Consider the following 15,648-nt stretch of genomic DNA (forward strand, 5'->3'; position numbering starts at 1 on the left):
ATTAGCAATTAGCAATAAAAGAATTTATAATTTACTTAGAACTTTTTTCCCCACTTTAACAAAACTTCTATAAAAGTCACACTGCTATTGAAAGCAAATTGTGTTGAGAACCTCTGTAAAACACACTATGTATCAGCATCCCATTAGCAAGCAGAAATCAGGAAATATTTAAAGGGCCCTATGTTATACCTGCTAGCATCTCTTTCTTTCCCGGAAAATGAGAAATGAGCTAGAAGGTAAACAGGGGGTAGAAGGAGAATAAGAAATGCACCAGGACTGCATTTGGGATAGCCAAATTCTACAGCTTTGCACATGGCCTCTGACTTCTAGGGAGGGGGTTTCCATCACTTGTATAGAGAGCTGATGATGCATGGAAGGCTGACGCTGCAGAACAGCCAGCACAGGGGGAAGGGAGCAGGAAGAGGATGAAGGAGTAGTATATACAGCTTTTCACCTTTCGGTCTCTATTCAATTCACTGTCTGTGAGTGTTAGGAAATCACTGAGAGCAACACAACCTGATGAAATAATCACACTTGCAAAACCTGTGTGTATCTAGAAATTGCCAGAACTTCCTCTATATGTAGGGCTCCCATGCAGGAAATAAAAGCTGGGTGATTTATGGCATTTTATTGCACTCCTTGGCCATTTCTAATGTTTTTTTCATTGAGAAATGGCAGAAGCTGCAATTTAGATTTTTATTGTGCAGTTCGTGAGCCCTCTACCCAGCCCCCTTCCCTCTTTTTCCTTTCCTGGGTGAACTTGCTTTGAGTTTAGGAGATGAAAGTTTATGGAGGCAGAGGAGTGTCAAGGGGACTGAATCCAAACACAGAGCCAGTGAGCATGTTGCCAGATTTTATCTACCCTCACTGAAAATATAGTATCCAGAAAAAGATGAGTGATTATAAAGGAGAGTGGCTTAGCCTCTAACTTACACAAAAATTCTTGGACGGGTTTCTAGTTTTCTTTTTTAAACAAACAAAACAATGATTCCTGGTTGGCAGTTCCCAAAGTCTTTCCTTTTTTTCCCATTTTTTGGCACATTGCTGAAAGGTCATGCTGATGTATTTCCAAAACATGCTCATTGAGTACAGCTTTGCAAAAAATAAGAGCCCCTTTCTTTAAGGCCTGATCCTCCTCTCATTTAAGACAGAGACAAAATTTCCGCTGTTTGTAGGAATACAGGAGTAGAGCCTAAACAGAGATTCAAACTCACTGTAGGATTAAACATAGGCTGAGTAACACCAGCTACTCCTAAAGCTGCTGACACCATTATACAATCCTGTTTACCATTGCTTGTGTCTGCCAGACTGTGATGGTTCAGGCTATCAATGCTCATGGTACTTTTCAGTCTTGAGTAAAGATTTCTGGCAATGAGGCAAAGCTAAATCAGCTGTTTCCCATGTTAAAATAGTGATGATTCCTACAAAAAGCCCTTGTGCCTATTCATTTCGGGGAAGGAACTTAAACTCCATGCACTTTATTTCTGGGATGAACCATATTCCACCAAAATGTTGCCAGATGAAAAACCTTTCCAAGATTGTACTTTCCATATGCTTCATGGGCTGCAATTTTAAACTGCCGAGTTTGTTTAAGCATCATGCATTAAAATGCATATAGACATGGCTGCTTAAACTAAAGGTGCACAAGCACACTTTGCCTGCTGATCCAAACACTTGAGTTTGTTTGCAGGCATACTGTCTTGTAATGTGTGCACATGTACCTACGTGCATTGGTTGGGGCTACTGTTGTTTATTTGGCTTAGGCAAGCAGGCAGTAGGATGGGTAAATGGACAAATAGCTTGACTAGAACTCAAGGAACTTACGCTCTGTTCTTGGCACAGCATCAAGTTTCCTGCATGACCTTGTATAAGTCACTTATTCTGTCCTGCGCCTCAGTTGTCCTTGCCTGTAAGAACTTTCCTTCCTTCCAGTACTGCAATATAGTTAAAATTCATTAATGAACCAAGCAAGAAATGGCCAGTGGGGCAGAGAGGAGGGGTGGGTATTAAAAGAAAACTTTCTTGATACTTGACTTGAAGGGCTTCACTCCTTCCAGGTAACTTTAACTGAAGAACAAATAACATTATCAGTATTCACTGTTGTGTTGTAGTAGTGCTCAGATGTACTAGTCATAAATTTGGAACCCATTGTGCAGGGTTCTGTGCAAGCACAGGACAAAGTATTATATATTTGGCATCAAAATTATCATCAGAAGATTTTCATAATGCTGGATAAATCAAAGTCAGCACTGCAGATCTTTGTGCCCAGCACTTGTTTTTCTAGAGTTTTTATATTTAAGGGAACACAGTGTGAACTCACAAACACTGAAAATTTCACATACTGCTCAGATGTGAAGCCTGCTACTCTCTCCTTTAGTTGCTTTCAGTAAGAAGTGAAATCTTGTTGGCCTCTGGATCGGGCTTTTATCTAAGGAGTTAAAGCAAATACAAATCTGTTGCCTTTAAACTCCAGTCCTGATCCCAGTGAGTTTGCAGAGGGCTGAGAGGCTTTGAAAAGAAAGGCAGGTCTTTTTGTCACCTTTGACACACAAACATCCCGGCAAGTTACCTTGTTGTTTATTTCCACTGTACAACCCTGAACATGCTGCTTTCAGGGTGCTTACCTTCCATAGCATGACCTTTCAAGCAAATATATCCCTTCAAACTTTGGAATTCAGCGAGGTAGAATTAAAATCATTGACCTTTCATTCTCCTTTCCTCTTAGCCCACCTCCCTCTCATATGCTTTCCCTTTAATAACCAAGAAGCACATCTGCAGTTTTGTTGTAAACACTGCAAAAAGCATTAAGGTTTTTAAGGTAACCTTGGCAAAATCCAAATTAGAAAACATACTGCAGTGATTCACATTTAACCTCCAAGTTATTTCGCAGCATAGCTGACAGCCTGCATTCTTCAGAACTTTGTGTTGTTTGTTTTTTTCTTCCCCTTTCTCTTTGTAAGCAGCAGGACAAAGAGAAAAAAGCAAACCCAAAAAAAGCATGGGAATTTTTTTCTCCGTTAGGGGCCTGATATGTAAAACACACATGAAGAACTAGTTACTTTTCTGGTCACTGAACTAAAAAGCGACACATTTCTTACAAGATTAGAATAACTGTCAAATCAACAACAACAAAAGCCACTTGGATGGGTTTTTTAAAGAAAAAGTTGTGTAGCTTATTACTTGACAATTCAGGTCCTCAGCTTCCCCCCCTCTAGTAAGGGTCACTCAGCCAAGAAAAAGCCTTCACTGTTCAAGTCATCATGGTACTGTCATCATTTCATAGTGCTGCCAGTGCCATCGCCTTGGATCATCTTCCAGAGAAGAGACGAGACAAAATCAGTTTGGTGAGCAGGGTGGGCAAGGTACGCCCGACACCAGTGCAGAAACAGTCGTTCAGAATGGAGGGCATCTGCTCAGGCTCACTGAAAGAGCAAAAGCAAGAAAAAGATGCTGCAAAGGAAAGGGGTGGGGTTCTGTTTTTTTCAGAAACGTGCTGCACTGTAGGACTGTGCCTTTTATTTTTGGCACAAATTGCTGTAGCAAATTATATAGCTTATCAGATGTGGTTTGTTAGGCTCAGTAAAGAAACCGCTGCAAGGAGTTGTTTTCCTTGTTGTCTGCACCCGATTATGAGATCGGCACAAATCAGATTCCTGATGTTGCACAGGAACAAGGTTGAAACTCCATGGGCCTTGTTTTTCCTATAACCAAATTAAGTGTGATTGGGTTACAAACCAATTCAGCTCAGTTAGGTTGATTGTCTCTCTGACTTTACACAAAAAGTAGTCTGCCTGTTCACTTCAATGCACAGGGATTTACTGGTGGGTAGGAAGCTACATGCTAATTTTAATCATTGCATAAGCTCACATAACTCCTCTTAAAACAACTGAATGGGATCAACATGCCCTTGCTCCAGAGTTACATTTGGTCACTTAGTGAAGTGTGAGAACCCACAGACTGCAGGATCAAATCCTGCAAGCCCCTGTTTTCTTCTCAAAAGCCCAGACCAGCCTTAAAGGATGTAATCATGAATTACAGGAGGTGCAGAAGGGATTTCAGAGTACATTAATAAACAGGGCTTAGCTACAGCAACTAGGGAGCAGATACATCTTTTATTCAGTTCTCCTGTATACTAGAAAAATAACCTTCAATAAAGGGGTGGGCAGCAAGGAGATTAACACCGCCACTTCAATCTGCTTGCTACATGCAGTGCCTTTCCCACACCAGTAAGGCACTGTTACCACTGAAACAGCATAACCTGTTTGCCCTGATGCTGGTGGTCCCTGATGAGCAGACTACTCAGCAGTGAATGGCTGGTACCAAAGGCAGAAAGGAACAAGAGGGGAAAGATAGGCCAAATAAAAAATCCTTAGCCATTCATCTGTTTTCAGGGGAAGAGAGAAAATATTTCATTTTCTACCTGTAAAGAAAAATGGATTCATGTCACATCCTTCCTTGATTATCCCCAGCATTATGCAATTCAATAGATTTGCTGTCTTGATTAGACAGGCAGAATAGAATTTTAATTGTGAGTCTCTGGAAGGCAAAATGGAGAGATTTGTATGAAAAAACTGGGAGGCAGCAGTGTTATTGGAAGGCTGAGATTTTTATAGTCAGTCTTTCTGCTTCATTCGACCATCTGCCTTTACTTGTGCTCTGCTGCTTGGGGTTGAGAAGTTGTTGGCTTTAAAGATGAGCCGCAAAGTTTAACCAGATCAATAAATGCGTGCAAGATCTCTCCCTACTAGCAGAACAGCCTTCAGCATTCCAGCTACATATGTTGACAAAAAGAATGTTTTAATTTTAGCATTGTTTTTACTGTTTATCAAACAGAAATTATGCATGTAGTTGCTTGCACAAGTCACAGTCAAAAAGAAAGTCCCTTTCATAAAGGCTTGAGAAATGTAGGCTGAGAAAACTATTTTACTGGGAGGCAAACAGAGAAATTATTTTTTTTTTTTTAGATGTGTGCTTATAGGTATAGTGGTAGGGAGAGGAGTTGGCTGGCCTATGCTGTTGTTTACAGGTCAGAGAGAAGGTAGGAGTGTCTGAGTCAGAAGCCAATGCTAATTTAAGGAATTTGGAGCTTAGTTCATGCCAGAAATCAGAGCTGAACTCGGTCCAGGACCAGGTGAAAGCAAATGTGGACTTTCTGATACCTTAATTCTACATCAGTGATGAAATCTGCCAGTCATATTGATTGGCTATGTAAGTGGGCAGTAAAGCCACCAGTCTGGGTAGACAAAACAGTTTGAGTGATACGTAGTAGTCTCCACTACAGGGATTCAACCCATTTTGGGATGCTATTTGCAAACAGTGATTTTCTTTGAGGTATAACTGTCTCTCTGTCTTTTTAATCATAGAAACTCTGGAGACAGAAAACATCACTTCCACAGGTTAATACGTGGATTGTCCAGAATTCAAACACACAAATCCCAGCCCAAATAAGCCACACTCTGAGTTCTGTAAGGTCCCTGGTTTAACTCACTATGAGCAGGCTCTTAACAGTTCAGTGATGCGCTTTCTCTCCATGAAAAACTTTAAAATCATGTTGGGTTTGTTCCAACAGGAAAAACAGTTGCAACCATAAACAGTTTCATGGGGCTGAGAATATGTTCCCTGCCCAGATCTAACCTTTTCCATAGGTGAAGTAAATATGAAAATGCCTTGAAATACACTGTTGCTACTAAACAAGAGATTTATGTTGCTGGATTGGAGTGTCACTATCTTGTTCTTGTCTATAAAATAGCCCTAGAGGTCATAGTGTCAGCCCAGTTAGTCTACACATCTAAAACCTCAGGATCTTTAAAGTTTTTGATCAAAGAAATTATGCTGGAACTCTCCTAAAACCATTCAACATATGAAGATTTCAGGAATTTCTACCTTCTCAATGGAAATATTTGCATACAACACCTTGTTCTCTGCCTTTGCTATGGTCCTGGCAGTACAGCTGAGACTGCCTGGCACTCAGGTATTGTCCTGTAACACCTTTGTTTCAGCTACCATTTCACTCCTCTTTTGCAGCGACCTGTGGGGAAAAGGCTTGCCCGGTTTTTGCACAAGCTCCACTTGGTATCATCTCTGCATTTGCACAGGAGGTGCAGCTACTACTTGTAATGTCACTGTTTATCCACCATTTTTCACTTTTGTAAGTTTGCAACTATGCAGACTCTTGTGAGGATTGAAAAACCTGCACCATCACCTACTGAGTGGCATTTTGCGCAGAAACCAGAACACTTTTTTTTTTTTTTAACAGAGGTCAACTTATCCATCACATTTTCCTAAAAATGCTTTTTCTTATCTCAACGACTAAAGTGTTCCTTCAAGGACTGTGCTCATACTTCACATGGAGTTTTCTTTACTGTTAGAAGGAGTGTTGCAGTAAGGAGGCAGAAAGCAAATTTACAGCAAAAAAAGTAAAGTAGCTATAGAAATGAAAATACACTGCCTTTCAACATTGCCAAAACACCTGTAAATCTCATTTCCAGGCAGACATAACAGACAATTAGGGACTGACTAGAGGAAATACTTAAGATATGCCCTTATACAGCAAAGCACTTAAATATCTGATTATCCTCAGTCTTGCCTTTTACTTCAGCATTTATTTATACACTTTGCTAAGACTGATTTTGAACAAGAAAAGCTCATCTGAATTTAAGGCACTTTACTGAGAAGATCGAGATAATATTTCAACTGATTAACCAGAGTTCAAGGCTGCTCCTTCTCAGTGATACAAAGGAGATGCTGATACAACTGAACTCAACGAAAACTGCTACCTCTGGAAAATGATGCCTTTTCCTTAACAATCTCAAACAGGGCTTCCATGCCTGATGGTAGGCACCTGCATATGGAAATGTTGTTATTGCTGTGTTAAACCCTAATCAATTACTATCATTGCAGGGGTTAAGCAAGCAAGTTTGGAATTTGAACCTGCACAAAGAAAGTCCCATGCACAGAGCAATGGGCCATCTACAGTACCAAAGAAAATGAACGGGCCAGCTATTTCATGGCCTCTCTGTGCCTCACAGAATCAGTACGTAATGATAACACATTTATTGAACTACACAGAAATAGATGTTAATTTTAAAATGTGTCAGGTGTAAAAGAGAGAGAAAAGGAGAAAAGCATTGCTGCAACCTTCTCTTTGTGGATTTTCCAAATTTTTATTCTAAACACGAGTCTAACATCATTCATGGAAATACCAGCTCAGCACTGTTGAACAGCAGTCTGTTTCTTTATATTTATTTTGCCCCCTCATATTTTCTTCCATTTAAGTTTTGCAATGTACACAAACAAACTGCAATGAGAAAAAAGAGACAACAAAAATGAAATGCATAAAAAGGCAGGCAATAGAAATGACCTTTGCCACTCCTTTGACAGTATTTTGCACATTTCTCCGCTAGTGGCTAAGGTGGGTTTTTTTGCACTTTCAGGCAACTGTAGATGATAACATGAATAAAATTGTATGGTGTTTCATGAATTTAACAGAAACATTTTAGAGGCAATAATTGCTCCTTCTGGAGTGTACTTTAATTTAGAGATGGAATTCTTCCTGTGATTTATGTAGCAGTATATTTTATACCATGTAAGGTATGCTTTTAAAACTGTCTCCTCACATACACACCTATTTGAAATGTTTGCCTTCATATACACACTCACAACAAACATAAATACAAAAATCCATAGTCATAATGCACATACATAAAAACATGCACCAAGTTATGTGTGTAGATGTGAATAAATCCATGTATGAAGGCAGGCATTTGTTTTTTTACAAATGCAGAAATTTCAAATTATTCTATCCCTAATTAGATCATCTTTTGGTATAATGCAGAGCCACAATAAATTATAAGCAAAAGATGACAGTTTAAGGGAAAACATAATGCTTTCCAGGAGTAGAGGTTAGGGGCAAATTTTGTGTCTTTTGGAATCACCGCAAACTTCTGATTATCAGAAATAACAAGGTGCTGATTGCTTTGTGGTTTCTCTTCCTTTAAATACATGTCCAAGCAGAAGACACTCTGTGTGTAATGATATGCTAAGGAAACAGAGACAAGGCATCTTGTTTTCAAGACTGTCTTCATCTGCTACAAAGAGGGTAGCACCCCATTGTATTAGTTATAGTACAGTCTGCAACAAACATATTTATGCAGCTGATGGGCCTGTTCTTTCCATCTGCCAAAACATTTTATATGCCTGCTGTGCATGGTGCAGACAGTATGTATACTGCTACTCTTCACCAGTGTAACCACATGAACATACTAATGCCAGTGACCTAGTCACACTCTGCTGTGTCTGGCTTAATAACCTGGGGACTAGGAGCCAGGAGTTTTATTCTTTTTTCCTCCACTTGCTGCTTTTCCCTTTTTCCTATCCCACAAACTTAACCAAGATTTCACAAATTTCCCCACTCTGCAGCAAAAGGAAACCAGCCCTGTGTAAATTTTTCCACACACAAGCAAGGCTGGCCTATTGCACCCTAGCGTTCAAATGGGGCAGTCAGCCAGGACATAATACTTTGTGTATCCAAGTCCCTGCCCCAGCTGCTAAATTACAGCCAGAAGACGCAAGCCTAGAGGACACTATTTGTAGTCCTCTGTACCAGAGAACAGCAACACCACATTGGGATTGTCACTGGACCAGCCTTAGGACCCCGGCATGCCACATCCCACATAAGCTGGTTGACTAGTGGGCTAATGATCTAGCTCAAAACCTTTCCTCCACTGCGAAGACATTTAATTAGTAACAAGAGGTGGAGTAGTTGGAATGGAGGAGCAGAAGACAAAGAGCAGCAGAGCAGCCCAGTGCTTCAGACACGCTCCGTACTTCATTTTCAGCAAGGCAGAAAAGTAAACTCATGTCTGCTGCATCTAGGCGAGCTATGGAGAACCAATTCTGTTAGCCTTTTTCACATTCACTATTCCTTAAAAAAATATTCCCATTTCAGTTGGGTACCTGACAAAAAGTAACTGTTTAGCATGAGAATGATGGGCCAAGGCCCCCTACAACCTAGGCATAAAGGACTGGGACTTTTTCATTTCTTTTTTCTCCTCCATGTGTCCTTCTCTGAGTCCCTCCCTGGAAATGGAAATGGTGTATTGTAATGCAGATTTCCTGCAGAATCTCACAGATCACACTCTGCAGGGATTTCACTCTTCAGCTGAAATACTTTTCTGCCATGGTATTGTTCATTTATTCAACAGCTTTATTTTTAAACATGGAATACTATAATTGTGCATTACTAATTCCTTTAGAAAGCATTATAGTGTTTACTTTTTGATTGAGGCTTGAGGGCTCAAGATCATTTGGCTGAGTTTTATTGGTGTCTTTTTTATTCCATTATTTATGAATTTAAAATACACTATGAAAGGATCAAAATAAAGTAAAGGACCTCAAAACCCCACAAGTCTTCTTTTCATTTCTTCAATCCTAGCAACCAGTCTGTTTTCTCTTTCATGCTTTCCGCAGAGAACCATTTCCTTTAATGTAATCACTGGCTGATTGACTCTTGCCTCTGTTTCCACTTTGCTCCTATTTTTGGAGGTCACAGAAACAGCCAAGGTTTCATTTAATTTCTCATTAGAGACCACACTTCGGCCCCAAAGCTCTTAAGAGCCCAGAGACAGACAGAAAAACACCATCTACCTCAGCTCAGAGCCAAGGTGTAAGACCAGAACTGGGAAGCAGGGAAACCCTCAGTCCTGCCCTGAATTCACCCACAGGAATAGCTCTAGTCTCTGCCCCAGGCCACCTAATGATGAAGTGACCAGTGGATGGTCTTCTTCAGCATTGCAGTGGCATCTCCCTCACAACACTTTCAAAAAGACAAGTCAAAAGGAGCAATATGACAGTGAAGAGCTTCTCTCTGCGCAGTCAGTAAGGGAAGATCTGTGCCCCAGTGCTACTAGTGCAGCTGGTACAGAGGAAAGATTTTCTGGGCAGACGTCTAAGCTTTTGTTGTACAGCTGCTTCAGAGAGATTAATCCAGTTTTTGTGGAGAAAAATGAAGACTGACCCACAGAAAGCAAAATCCCTGTGGAGGAGGGAGGGGGGAAGGGTGATATTCACTAGCTTCCCCCACCATGGCAAGCAAACTTTTCATCTGAGCCTACTTTCACTATCTCACAGAATCACAGAATTGTTAGGGTTGGAAGGGACCTCTGGAGATCATCTCCCATATTTGCTGTATGCCTTACCCACAGTAACACTTCAGCAGCAAAAGAATACATTTGACCTGGACCTGTTCTTACTCCGGCAATCCATGGTAGTGCCTGGAGAAATCATCTGTCTTCAAAGTTCAAGCTTGCTGGCAGTATCAGATAGGATGGCTCATGAGATCTAAAGAAAATAAGCCCTGAACTACACTGTTTGGTGATCAGATATTAATGCCTTTTTTTTTTTTTTTCCAAAAAGAAGCGGGAAGGTTTGTCCTTGTAATGATGACTAGAGTACACAAAATTTGCAGTCTGGCTCATGGAAAGGTCCTGGAGCATTACACTGATGTTCAAGAAGTTTGCACCTTACTGTAGCAAGAGCAAAGTCTGAGTCCTGTAGACATTAATAGGTCTCAAACATACTTAATTAGGGAAGACTTCATCCCACTGAAAGTAAAGCATGGGATTAAGAATTTTGTTGAATATGAGCCTCCAAAAAACCTGAGTTGTATTGTTGCTCTGGAAGTAATGGCCACAGGTATGTTTTTATATCTCCAAAGTAAAAAATATTGCTAATTAAAAAAGACCATTTAGATTATGGTTAAAGAACTCCTAACAGAAGTATTTGCTATGGGCTAATAACAGTTGTAACCCCCTACATTAACTCTATATGCTAAGCTCTGCCTCAAAATGTGCATGGGCAGTTTCCACTGCCGCATGTAAACATAAATTATTGAATAAAGAATAATTGATTTAGAATTGTAAAAGATCAGTAGCCTTGCAGAGAAAAAGGACAGCAGTAGACAGATACATTTTAAGTACTAATGACTCTGCCATATGAGAGTAGCTTTACTCAGTGTATAATGCATGAGTGGTAAAATAGGTCAAACCCTGGAAGCATCCACATGTTTGAAATCATTATGAATACAATGGTTTTACTGCATCACCAATTGCATAAGAGCTCCAAAGCAAAGGCGCATGTGGAATGCAAAACATAATGAAAATCCTTGCTCTTGTGTTGCAGATTAGAAAGCTACTAGAGATTTTGGATCCTTTCCCAAATTTAATACAGTTACTTTCCTGTGGTCAGTGCTTCTATGTTTTCATTTTTGTGTGAGGATTTTGCTCCCTTGTTCTTTTTGTACCATTCCTAAGATTTCAGCTGTTTGTGGTATAGAAAATTTGGCATATTAACAATGATAGTCATTTTTATTCAAAGAAAAGTGTGGCCATCCCATTTATATTCTGCTAGAGCTTTCAGGGATGGGGGAAGGCTTCATCCCATGACATCCCATCCCCCACAAACAGAGGAAGCTACTTTGCTGCCTACCTACCACTACAGCTATAGCTATGTCAGTGCTAGGTAATGAAAAGGCTTTGTTATTTAACAGGCAAATAATAGAGAGCCTTTGTGCAGGGATAATTACAGTGGTTTGGATATTCCTGGATTAACTCTTGGGATGAACGTTCATCTCAGTAAACCACTAATAAATATACATTAGCACCATGTCTCTCTAAATTTTATACTCTAATAATTTTGGTCATACTACTCGCAAGTCTGTCTGGGGCTGATTATGAAGTACAGGCTTCAATGCCCTTTGCCCATCTTTGCTGTATCACTGTAGCACAACAGTCAGAACTTCCCACATCTTACCTCAATCAATTTGTCTTCTGATAAAGCAGCAACAAGGTTGCATAGCTTGCTGGCTGCTGGGAAGAGTGACTGGCAAATATTTGTACAGCACTTTGAAGAAGTAGGACCTGACTTATTGCAGCATTACTTCAGTTTTTAAATCAGTATTAACCATTCAAATGCAGGACACTATCATATGAAAAAAAGCAGCTGCTGAGAACCAGGCCCATAAAGGACCATGTGCCATTGTTTCTCTCCTTGCACTATTTTCGTATCTGTTATTTCTGCCGAGCTACCATTTGTTCAAGCCAGTTCACCATACAAGTCGATAAGGAGTTTCTGAGAACAAGGGACGGGATGCAGGGTGGTGACAGGTACCAGAGATGCCCAGACAGAGGAGCAGGAGTCACCTTTGCCTGGACCTCTTGCTAGTGTGAAAACACTCAGGCCAAAGACTGGTTTCTATGGAAAGATGAAAAGTCTTGAAATCATATAAGCAACCCTAAATACTAATCACAAAGATGTGCTGCATCTCATACCTTCATAATTTATGTTTGCGGAAATCAACACAAGATTTTGCTGTATACAGGGCTCCTTCTTTTATAGGATGACCCACAGATACAGGTAATGACATATTTCCCAGTACTGTTGCCCTGGACCTGAGCTCTGACTGAAGAGTTTTTGATGAAAATGAGGAGGCCCAAGGTTCAAATATTTATCTTATACTTACAAGCAGTATTATTTAAAGTAAATTATGCTACCTGACAGCTCTTTTTAGTCAGAAGGCTACAAAACAGCCCTCTTTGAAGAAAAAGTAAGACACAAAAGTTTTTAGAGGGAAATGAAGAGTGGGAAAGTACTGCTATTATTATGGACTAAGAGTGCTATGAAATTGCTGTGAAAATCGGAAATCCATAATTTTATTGCCAAACCTGGTTTCATCTAAAATAATAGTCATTAACAGTGGAGATGGAAAAAAAGACCCATTAGGTCATTTTACCTATCTTCTTGTTAATTAAGAGTGTCTTCTTACAAGGGTTTTGACTGTTTTGTTCATTTTAAAAATAACTAAAGCAATGAGGGTTCAACTCATTTTTTGGGAGACCGTTCAGCAGACTAGCACACCTCACTGCTATGAAATTTTTCCTCATTATCAGCATGGATTTTTCTTTGTTCACTCTCATGCCGTTATTTCTAGTTATACTTGGTTAGACTATTTCTGTATTACATCAAATTCCATCATTTCATCTCACATATGTATTTCTTTCCCAAGGCAGATATTGGGCTAAATCTGAGCTTCAGTCAAGAAACTGGATGTAAACTCATAGTAGTGATTGGCTATAATAGGTCCTATTTTCACTACATATTGAGCACACAAACAAAAAGCATTGCTTTTTCAATTCTAAATGGGAAATCTGAAAATCAATTTTTTTCTTCAAGGATTCTTTTTTTCCCCCAAGTATATGACTGCCTGCTTCTCAAATCCACTCAAGCACTTAAAAAGCAGCTTCCCCTCCAAGAAAACTGAACTGACATTCTGGGGTTGCAAGTCACATCGTAGTTCACATTTAAAGGGAAGGAATGTCTTTTATTTACTACAGGACTAATACCAGACATATCTTTGCTCAAATAGTTAGCTAAAGGTGAATATGTTCTCTGCAGAAGGTCACAACAGGGTATGTACCACTTAGGTCTCAATTACACTCTATTTATACCTGAAACTTTCCCTAATTGGGAGATTCTGGGAATTTTTCTCCATTTAGCTGTATTTTGGATATTTTACTCTCTCTTGGAGAAGGCATTTGTAGAATTAAATATTATCAATAATGGTGTGAAGTAGACCTCCTAGTGTATAGCAAGACAAAACTGTGTAGGCAGTTAAGTAATATTGTTAACTAATATTATGCACATTGTCCCTCTTTATTTTCACCCATTCTCAGGTACCTAACACCTTTAACATTCAATCCTCTGTAAAAAAAAAGTAAAAGCTTTACTGAAAAATCTTTTTTTTTTCTCTCAGAGAACAGTGAGTAAAACCCATGAATAAAAATACAAGTTTTCCAAACAAGTGGAAACAAACCACCAACAAACAACTGAACAAACACATTTCAGAAGCCTAATATTATCTCTAAATTGAGCTGATGAAATTATAAAGATGTTTCCTGCTGTTTCTCTGATTTATCCTTTTCTTTGAAACACATTCTCCATAAAAGGGTATTGGTCTCACCATACCACGTTCTTTCAAGCTGACAACTTTTCTCAAGAGGGGAAAAAAACCCCAGGACAAAATATTCATGCCTGTAGTCACATTCCTAAACCCATGGCCAGATACCCCAAAGAGAAACTAAAACTTATGCAGAAGATCCAGTCATATAATCATAGAATGTTTGGGTTCAAAGGGACCTTAAAGATCATCTAATTCCAACCCCGCTGCCATGTGCAGGGATACCTTTCATTAGATCAGGTTGCTCACAGCCCCATCCAACCTGGCCTTGAACACTTCCAAGAATGGGGCATCCACAGCTTCTCTGGGCAACCTGTTCCAGTGCCTCATCACCCTCTAAGTAAAGAATTTCTTCCTAATATCTAATTTGAATCTCTCTTTTAGTTTAAAACTGTTCCCCCTTGTCCTACCACTATCTGCCTGTGTAAAAAGTTGCCTTCCCTCATTTTTTGTAAGCCCTCTTTAAGTACTGGAAGGCCACAATGAGGTCTCCTCAGAGCTTTCTTCAATGCTTCTGGTTAGTAAGCCATTGCTTTTATTTTGTTGATAATTTTCAGGGAGGAATAACTGTGTTAAAATACATTTCGAGATCCTTGTTTCCTGTTTCTGGCCAACTCCTCCCTTCTGTTTTGCAGTTCAGATAGATGATTTATAAACTGATTTATAAACTACAAGCTTATTGTCTTGTCCTCATGAAAATAAGGACTGTCTGTTGTTCTTGTGAAAATAAATTCATTTTGCTCAGCTTTCCCAATATATACACATGCTGGGATGAAAGATTACTATGAAGTCTCTGGATCTGATCAGCTGCATGGCAGTGAAGAGAATTAGTGGATTACAGGAGATAAAAATTTAAAGTGAAAATAAAGAAATGCTTAAAACTACATTAAAGCACATGTGCATATCACAGGAAAACCCAATGTATCAGCATTCTGGAGAATGGTGTAGCAAACCTGTAAACTTCCTAGGCTTGTTGTATATATGCCAGACCCTTGAAATTAGCTAGTGTGAAAAATGTTCCTGTAGTTTCACTTCCTCTGCAGGGTCTTGGGTTAGGGTTTTGGTTTGTGGCGTTGCCTTTTGAGGGTGTTGGGGTTTTTTTTTCCCCTCTTTAAGCAATGAAAAATGCAAGGGAAAGAAATTTACAGTTCGAGTTCCTCAAAAAACAGGTTAACTATTCTCCTATACATTCTTACCTTGTGTTTGTCACCATTTCCAAGCTCTGTCTATTACTTCACAAAACTGCTTTATCATTCTCTCCTGAGAGCAGGGTGGACAGTCTGGGATCTGTTTTAGAATATGTTTAAGTATTACATACACATTTATGTTGTATCGGTTTATATTTAAAAAAGCAAGTTCAGAAAACTGATGGTGGTAGATTTCACAGTAGACTTTAGATCTTCTAGATACACCCTCTACAGTTCTGGGCTCCCAAGAAGGAAAGCTCTGTCACTTATTAACTTAGTGCTTGATGTCCTAAATAAAAATATGAGCCAGAAGTGCATGCAAGGGTTGCTCTCAAAGCAAGGCACTCCATTTCTCAAGGGCCAAATGATGCGTAGCACTTTTTCCAGCCAAGGGACTTGGGAAAGAAAAGCCCAGGTATTGCAGCCCAGGCTGTGATGAAGCTTTACCTT

The 15,648-nt window shown here is 39.6% G+C and overlaps 1 long non-coding RNA gene across 4 annotated transcripts in view; it reads right to left on the reverse strand.

The window, feature by feature from the left end:
* Positions 1 to 15,648, reverse strand: part of LOC113970606 — a 48,643-nt gene that overhangs the window by 28,432 nt on the left and 4,563 nt on the right. For all 4 annotated transcript variants that reach the window (XR_003535230.1, XR_003535222.1, XR_003535226.1 and 1 more), the window contains exon 2: positions 15,208 to 15,298. This is a non-coding gene — a long non-coding RNA (uncharacterized LOC113970606). The remainder of the gene's footprint in view (positions 1 to 15,207; positions 15,299 to 15,648) is intronic.

Source organism: Neopelma chrysocephalum, unplaced genomic scaffold, assembly GCF_003984885.1.
Source record: "Neopelma chrysocephalum unplaced genomic scaffold, ASM398488v2 Primary Assembly neopelma1_23, whole genome shotgun sequence".
Lineage (NCBI taxonomy): Eukaryota > Metazoa > Chordata > Aves > Passeriformes > Pipridae > Neopelma > Neopelma chrysocephalum.